This window comes from Gastrolobium bilobum, unplaced genomic scaffold, assembly GCF_033153095.1.
Source record: "Gastrolobium bilobum isolate Gb01-03AN ecotype WA unplaced genomic scaffold, APGP_CSIRO_Gbil_v1 utg25868, whole genome shotgun sequence".
NCBI lineage: Eukaryota > Viridiplantae > Streptophyta > Magnoliopsida > Fabales > Fabaceae > Gastrolobium > Gastrolobium bilobum.
The window spans coordinates 154,474-163,908 of record NW_026898426.1 but is presented as its reverse complement, the minus strand read 5'-3'; positions in this window follow the sequence as shown (position 1 = coordinate 163,908).

The following is a 9,435-nucleotide window of genomic DNA, read 5'->3' as shown; positions in this document are numbered from 1 at the left end:
ATTTACCCGAGTATGTACCTTGATACTCGAGTATCAGGATAAATACTCGAGTATCCACCCCCCAATACTAGAGTATATGTCAGCCAGAAACCCTTAAATGAGTGGGTTTCGGCCTCATTTGTCACTCACCCATTTTCTACCCCGCAATCTTTCTCATTTCTCATCACTATTCCAAGCCATCAAGTTTGTATTCTATCTCATGGTTTCCAAAGCTTGTATCTTGTGAAATCATTGTCATTACACTTACAAATTCAATTTTTTTACAAAAAAATCCAAATCCAAGCCAAACCCTAGACCAAATTTCATGTTGAAAAATGAGCTCAAATTCAAACACTTATCCTGCAGTTATCTACCACAATGGGAGGCAAATTGAAGGTCTCAATGGTATCCGATTTGAAGGAAAAATAAAAAATCAAACGGGACATCACATACAATAAACTGAAGAAGAGAATTCACCAAAAAATGGGGTTACAAGGTAGCTAATGTATTCATTGCTTGATAGCCTGGTTAGAGACTCTAGTTGATAAAGATACAATATGCTACATTGGTAACGATATCAATGATGATGAAGATGTAGAGTTTGTCACAGATGCATTTGATAACCAAAAAATTATTGAGATATATGTTGAAGTTAATTCTGGTAAGTGTTTATCTTTACCCATGCATACAAGCACTCCATAGTATGTTGGTCAAGAAGACACATTTGTCGATTTATTTGCACCTACACAAGGGTTAAGTCATATAACATTGTGGGAGGGAGATGAGAATGAGGAGGAGGAGGATATGGACAACGTTGAGAAAGGAGAACCTGAGAGTGTTATTCCACTAGGTGATTTGTCAAATACTGACGTGGATGGTGATTTTGACGCTGACACGAATACGATAAGCCTGAGTTCCCCAACTATATCACCACTTCATGTTGACCTAGTTAGTAGTGGTAAGTTGTTAAATTACATTTTTTTATTGAACATTTTACATTTGTGTTGTTCGTGACACTGGAATGAGTGAAATAGCCGGTGAAATTTGAAGGAAAACTGGATGAAATTGAGGGGAAGAAAGACTAGGGTTTATCCTCTAACAAGTTGTACCTAGGTATTGGTTAGGGGGAAAATTGAGGGAGGAGAGGGTTTTTAAAAAACCCAGTCCGCGATGAATACTCGAGTATCCATGGTGATACTCAGGTACATAATTCGAATGATTTCCCATAATATAAACACTATTCGGGTACATAATTGAGTCAATAGTCGGGTACTTATTTTTTAAGCCAGTAAAAAAATAAGATCATTATTTCAATTTGTCTCCACCTTTTCATACTATTTATCCCCTTATGTAGAATAAAATTCTTATTCAAATTACTACTTTTCTTATTTTTCAAAATAAAAACACCTTCCACCAATATTCGCAGAACTACCATCAAATTGATCCTTGTTAAAGCATAAAAAAGTTCAAAATCTTTGAAATAAAAACTGTTATTGAGTATAAAAATTCAAAACGCTGAGGAAAGCAAAAACCATATATGCTAAGTGATGGCAAAAAAAAATTAAAATATTACTATTTTAATAAATAATTACGAATATATAGTTGTTTCAAAACTATTTACGGATCTATTGTACTCATTCACGCTCAAATTATGCGTGACAATTCACATCTAAGTTAGGCGTGACTCACAAGGATTCACGCCTAATTTAGGCATGACTCGTTTGGTGTTGACACGTGACACAAAAAAGTCAATTTACGAACCGTAAAATTTTGAAAAGCCATAACTTTTGACTCATGTATCAAAATCAGGTAAAAAAAATTTTGATTCCACAAAACTTTTTGTGATCTACGCAATGACACATCATTTGACATATTTTATCTCTCATAAACATAGTTCAAATTTGCAATAATGGTATTATAAGAGCGTTTAAACCCAGAAGCCTCCGAATTCTGGGTTTGTGATTTAATATAAAAAATAAATAAAGATTTGATTTGTGATTTAAATTAAAAAAATCTAAAAATTATTAATAATAAGGAAAAAAATATTTGATTTGTGATTTAAAATCAAAAATCAATTTGAAAAATTTGTATTAATAAAGGAAATAATTAAATAAATATTATAAATCTCTAAGGAAGAAGGATTTTTTTGAAATGTGTTTGTAAGAGATAAAATATATCAAATTAGATGTCATTGCGTAGATCTCAAAAATTTATGTGGAATCAAAATTTTTTTTATCTTATTCGGATATCCGAGTCAAAAGTTACGGTCTTCTGAAGTTTTACGGTTAAACTGTTAATTTTTTATGTCACATGTCAACACTAGACGAGTCCCGCCTAAATTAGGCGTGAATGCCTTGTGAGTCACCCTTAACTTAGGTGTGAATAGTTACGTCCAATTTAGGCGTGAATGAAGCTGCAAAGTAGAAAGCTAACGATAGCCAACGATATTTTAATTTTAAATTTTTTTTTAAAAAAATATTTTAATTCCCCCCTACCTAAGTTATACTAGAAAGCTGCAAAGTAGCCAACGATAGGCCAAGTATTTAGACAAATAAAGCCAAGGGAATAGTGACCAAAATGCCACTGTTTCCAATCTTTTTTACCTAAATGACACGCCAACAATGTTATTTCCCAATCTGCCACGTGGACAAGTAGCGAACTCTGCTTGCTGATGTGTCACGTTCCTGGTGGTGCACAAGTTCGCTACATGAGGTAGCGAACTAGTGCAATTAATACCCCTGCACGTTCCCACTTGCCCAGCCACGTGGCAGACATGCAGAGGAGTTCGCTGGCCAGGCAGACGAACTCTGCGTAACAGCTACAATGACACTTGGCAGACATGCACCAAGTTCGCTGGGTGGGCAGCGAACTTGGTGCAACGGCTACCTTTCCCTCCCCTATATAAACCCCCCTCCCAATTTCCCCAATCCATCTCCTCACTCTCTCTCACTCTATCTCTTTTACATTTTCTCTTCCTCTCTCATTGTGTTTCTCTCTCTACATTAAAGGTTAGTATTTTATGTAGTTATTTTTTTATAGCTTTGTGTATTGTATTTAAATGTTGTTAATAATTATTTTTAGCATGAAACCTTAGGTTAGAAGACAATTGTGACAATAGGATAGAATTGTTTGTTAGGAATGTATGATTTAATATTAGTGTTGTTAGGTTTTTATATTTATACTAATGTATTAATGAATAATATTAATTGTTTGATATTATATAAAGAATTTAAACTAGTTTATAAAATATTTATGTTAATGTTGTTAAATTTAATAATTAATAATTGGTAATTAGGCATTAATTACTAATATTAATTGTGCCACGATATTTAGCTATTGGTTGGTACCGTAGGATAGGGAAAATTGTATATTAATGTTGTTAAAATTTGTATTGAATAAATTATTCTTTATATTATATTTAGTTATAGGTTGAAATGTAGTTTAGAAAAATTTTATTTTAATGTTTTTAATTGTATTTAATAATTTTTTGATTATGCAAGATTTAATAATATTAAATTAGAAAACATTATTTAGTTATTGGGTTGCAAAATAGGTTACAAAATTTTGTAGATTAATGTTGTTAAATTTTGGTATTTAATATTTTTTTGTTATGCAATTCTTAATAATATTAAATTAATGACATTATGTAGTTATATAATATTAAATATATTTATTGTGCTAGGGTTTCCTTGGGATTTCCCCCATGCAGTCGGTCAACGTACGTAATCTTGCACCTGATGAAGCCGATAACCTTCAAAAAGCAAAAAAAAGTATAAGGGAGAGGGACAATCCTCTAATGATCAATCGCTTAATCTGAGGGAGGAGGCATGGATGGATGGGCAATCAAGCTTTAAAGAAATCTTCATGAGACATAATGGGGAATGGGATGTAGATGAAGAGACAAATCTGGAAGGGGCGGACAAGATGCTGTTAGACGGAGCAGATCGAGCTGCACAAGGGGATGAAGCTAACCGAAATGGAAACGAGGATGGAGAGCTTCAATCAGAAGTCACGCTGGAGATCCGTGAGGATGGGAAAACAAATTTCAAATTATCGAATCAGTTTAAAAAAAGGCGTGGCAGCCTTGGAAACAGTCACTTATTGTAAAACTGATGGGGAAGAAGCTTTCCATTAATTTTCTGAGGAAAAGTTTGGAGAGCATGTGGGCACGAGATGGTCATATTTTTGTCATAGATATAGAGAATGATTTCTATCTCGTTCGTTTTGAAAAGAAGACTGATATGGAGCATGTTTTATCAGGTGGTTCATGGATTATTTTCGATCATTATTTGGCAATAAGGTCATGGGAACCGGATTTCAATGCTTTTCAATCGGCAATTAACAAGATTACAGCATGGGTGAGGTTGCTTGGGTTTTCTATTGAATATGTGAACACTCCTTTGATTAAAAATGTTGGAGATTGGATTGGTAAGTTTAGTAGGCTGGATGCTGCGACTACTAACCTTGCTAGGGGCAAATTTGCGCGAATATGTGTTGAGATAGATCTTGGAAAACCTTTAAAAGCAGAATATTTGATTGAAGGGCGTTATAAAAAAGTGGAGTATGAAAAGCTACATTTAATTTGATACTCGTGTGGCAAATATGGCCATCGATCAAAATTTTGTAAGCAACTTTCTGAGTCAAATGATCCAGCTGGAGGTGATGGAGAAATGGCTGTTGATGATGTTGTAATAAAGGAAAAGGGGGTAACAGCAGTGGAGGAAGAGGTTCAAGATGGCTATGGTCCTTGGATGGTGGTCACGATAACTAAAAAAGGAAGGGTGGCTTCTGTTAGACGAAAGGGTGGAGTGGGAAAGGAGATAAAAGGGGATATCAGTAAGAGCAATTCTGATCCAAAGGAAGAGTTAAGGGAGCATGTAGAGAACTCAAGAAATAATACGCAGCATGAGGATGAGGTTAAGGAGTTATCGAATAATATCAGTGCATGGGACAAAAGCCTGGTATTAAGCACACATAAAAGGCGTGTTTCGAATGCTGGGGTGAGACTGGTGGAAACAAAGAATGCGTTTAATTTAGTCTGGGATGACATCATGAAGTATGATGAAGAGGATGTGATAGAGCCGATTGATCAGACGGAGGTTCTTCGGAGAATCCATAATGCAGTAAAAGTGAGATTGAATCCTGTTTTTGATCAAATTAAAGAGGATGCCAAGAAGGATCATGTGGAGACTGTTTCTAGTTCGGACTTACAACGCAGTATTTCGGTTATGCAGATCAATGTAGAGAAGTCTCATGCGGATGGCCTTGGCCGAGTGCAAATCCTGAAACCACCTGATTCTCGATCAAAATTTCCAAAGGATAACAATGGCAAGCCTAAAGGTAGTGTTTCTCAACGAGGAGTGGGAAGAAGTTATACTGGTCATTTGTCACAGGTGCAATCTCATCCTGTAAACTCTACTAAAAGTTCTTAATGTCAGTTCTCTTTTGGAACTGTAGAGGTGCGGCCAAGCCTTCTCTTGGTCGAATTCTGAAAATGTTGGTTGATAAAGATGATATTTGTATGGTTATTCTCTTGGAAACTCGAACTGGTAGCTCGAACAGTAGCAGATTACTTAAGAAATTAAAGTTTGATTCTGCTCTTTTCCAAGAAACGATTGGTTATTCGGGTGGCATCTGGGTTCTTATAAATGGTAAGCGAGCGAAGGTGCAATTACTATCACAGTCGAATCAGTTCATGCATATGAATGTGAAGATTGGTGGTCATAGTTTCTTGTGCACGGCTGTTTACGGAAGTCCTCGTGAAGCTGAGAAGCATGAAATGTGGGAGGAGGTCAAGCAGTTAAGTCAAAATATTACTGTTCCTTGGATCATAGCTGGTGATTTTAATGATATCAAAAGCATCGGGGAGAAGAGAGGCGGGTCACAACCTGACGTTGCTAAGTGTAGTAGATTTTCTTATTTTTTAAATGATTATTTGGTCGATGATCTAAGTTGTTCTGGCCCGATATTCCCCTGGCAAGGACCAAAGTGAAATCATCTGCAAAGGGTGTTCCTGCCCTCTTTTTCCAAAGGCAATGGAACAATGTGAAGGATCAGGTTTTACAGCCGTAACTAAGTTTTGGTTAAATCCGGATTTGGTGGAAGAGATCAATACCATCCTTTTGGTCCTGATTCCCAAGATTAAAAATCCAGATTGTCCAACGTTTGAAGCCTGTCATGGAAATTCTCATCTCTCCATCTCAGGTTAGTTTTGTTCCCCGTAGGCAAATTCAGGATATTCAAGAACTGGTACACTCAATGCACAAAATTAAAAATAAAAGGGGTTTTATGGCAGTGAAGATAGATTTGGTTAAAGCTTATGACAGGATATCTTGGAATTTTTTGAGGAAGATTTTGGAGGAAATTCAGTTTCCTATGCAGCTCATTAATCTTATCATGAAGTGTGTTCAAACATCAAAGATAAACGTCATGTGGAATGGAAGCAAGACGAAATATTTTAGTCCTTCTCGAGGTATTTGGCAGGGTGATCCTCTATCTCCGTACCTATCTGTCATTGCCTTGGAGAAGTTAACTCACATCATTAATACAGCTGTGAGTGGAGGTCTTTGGAAGCCCATTCGGATTGGTAAAGATGGCCCAACCATTTCTCACATTGCATTCGCGGATGATTTGATGATTTTTATGGAGGCTAAGAAGGATCAAATTGACCTGTTATTGAAATGTCTCAATCTTTTTAAGGAGGTGTCAGGTCAGAAGCTCAGTGTTGACAAAACAAGTGTTTTTTCTCCAAGAATGTCAGTGCTGAAGTAATATCTACAATTATGCAGAAAAGTGGTTTCAAACACGTGAAGAATATGGGTAGATACTTAGGTTCTATGATGCAACATGGTAGAGCTTCTAAGGAGTTATATGCAGGTATAATAGACAGGATAAGGGAGAAGCTGAATGTCTGGAATCAACAAACTCTCTCACAGGCTGGCAGAATTACTCTATCTCAGTCGATTTTGGCTTCTATGCCTTATTTTCATATGCAAAGTTGTAAGATTCCAGTGTCGGTTTGTCACGATATTGAGAAAATACAGAGAAATTTTATTTAGGGTGATAAGGAGGGTAAACGAGTTCATTATCTTATTAACTGGAGCACTGTAACGCAGCCAAAGGAAGTGGGGCGTCTCGGTCTTAAAAATTTAACGCTCATGAATGACGTATTACTTGCTAAAAGGGTTTGGAATTTTGCAAACAAACCTGATCAGTTGTGGGTTTCTGTTTTGAAAGCGAAAAATGAATGGGGGAACAGGAGAGGTGCTGGCTTCATGACTCGTGATGGGGATTCGTCCTTGTGGAGGAACATGTGTAGAATTTGGAAGGATATGGAGGGGAGACTTAAATGGGAGGTTGGAGATGGAAGAGATACTGCCTTCTGGTCTGATAAATGGTTAACTTGGGACTAGCCTCTTCATGATCTAGCTTTTACCACTGTTTCCAACTTCAACAATGAGCTTCGTGTGGCTGACTTGTTTAAACAAGATGGTGAGTGGGATTTTGATACCTTAGATCGTTGGTTTCCTACAAATATAATAAATATTTTCCTTGGGACATTGCCACCAGCTGCTGACGACGGTGCAGATATCAAGCTATGGGATTTGGAGGGTGCTAGTATCATTACGGTTAAAGATATTTACAAGGTGCTTACTGAGCATAATCTTAACGTTGATAACTTGTTTGACAGGTGGAGTCGATTGTGGAAGTGGAAAGGACCTGAGAAAATTAAAATCTTTATGTGGAAGGTCCTTCATGGTAAGTTACTTAATAGAAGTTATACTGCTTCTTGGGGAAACGGTAATGATGTCTGTTCGATTTGTCTAAAGGATAGTGAAACTATGCTGCATGCTCTCCGAGATTGCAGTGAGGTTAAACCTATATGGCTTCATTTTGTGCATCCTGATAGGTTAGGCAATTTTTTTCTGGAAGATTTCGATCAGTGGTTAATATTCAATATCAATATGGTTGTGACTGGAGGGGACGATGGATGGCTGTCGCTGTTCTTCGTCATCTGTTGGAAAAATTGGAACTGGAGGAATGGTTTGGTGCATGGTACTGCCCTGCCGAATATGAACGTGAGAAAGACGATCATTGGCGAGCTTGTGAGGAACATTCACGATGCTTGGAGGCATGCTCTTGGTAATATGTCTCAAAAAACTTCGATGCAAATTGATGTTGCCTGGCAATTTCCAAGTAGTGATGCAGTGAAGATTAATACGGATGGAGTAGCAAGAGGTAGTTCTAATCTAGCTGCTTGTGGTGGTTTGATTCGTAATGCCAAAGGGAGGTGGTTGGGGGGTTTTCTTATAGATAGGGTTCTTGTTCCTCTTTCAAAGCTGAGTTGTGGGGTGTTCTTCGGGGTTTGGAGTTGGCTTGGAGAAAGGGGAATCGCAACATAATTATCGAAAGTGATTCATCCAGTGTGATCATTGTGCTTACCATGAATGGTGCAGCAGTCCGTGAGTGTCATTTGATAGCTCGAATACGGACATGGTTAAACAGATGATGGTCCGTTAAACTCTTGCATATGTATAGGGAAGGGAATGTTTGTGCTGATTGGATGGAAAATTATATTCTGGATTTGGAAGATCACATTCCGTTTAAAATTTGGCGTGATCCTCCTCCTGGCATTCAGAATCTGTTGTTTGGTGATTTAACTGTTGTCGGTAGATTTAGGACAGTAGTTTGTAGGTTTTAGTTTGTTTTGTCTGTTTGTTTGTTGGGCTTAGGCCTTTTGTTTACCAAAAAAAAAATATTAAATATATTTATTTATAAGTTGAAAATATAGTGTTAAATATTAATTGTGTGATATTATTTATTGATTACCCATTATTATACAATATTAATTGAGAATGTAAATTTATTTAGGATAGAAAACTTAGGTTAGAAGCATTAGTAATTGTATCATATTAATTTTTTAATAACATTAATTGTGTGATATTATTTATGCATTATTTAATAAAATTAAGTAATATTTAATTATGCACATTTTTCTATGTATATTAATGTTGTAATTTTTTATTAATTAATATTTATTTATGAATTATAGAATATTGTCCAGATGTTTGATATTTAATTATTTCTTAATAATTAGAATTTAGTTTTTACATATTATAATTTTGTAATTGTAATATAATTGTTTTTGTAAATAGATCGATGGACCAGCACGACCCGCATCAGACTTTCATCGACCCGGGTCCATCCGACCGTACTCTCCTTGTGTTGCAGGAGAAACCCATTTCCATTCATGTGTGGAACTTATCGGATGACCCATCTGTACGTGATCGTGTCCTTAATGTTAGGCATGCTGCAACATATGATCACCTGGATATATCGGATGATATCAAGTCGTACCTTAAGCAGGCTAGATTTTATCATGTTGCGCGTTTGCGCAACCACGAGGTTAGTGAAAATTGTTTTTGTATAAGCTGCATTCATAGTTGGATGTTTTAT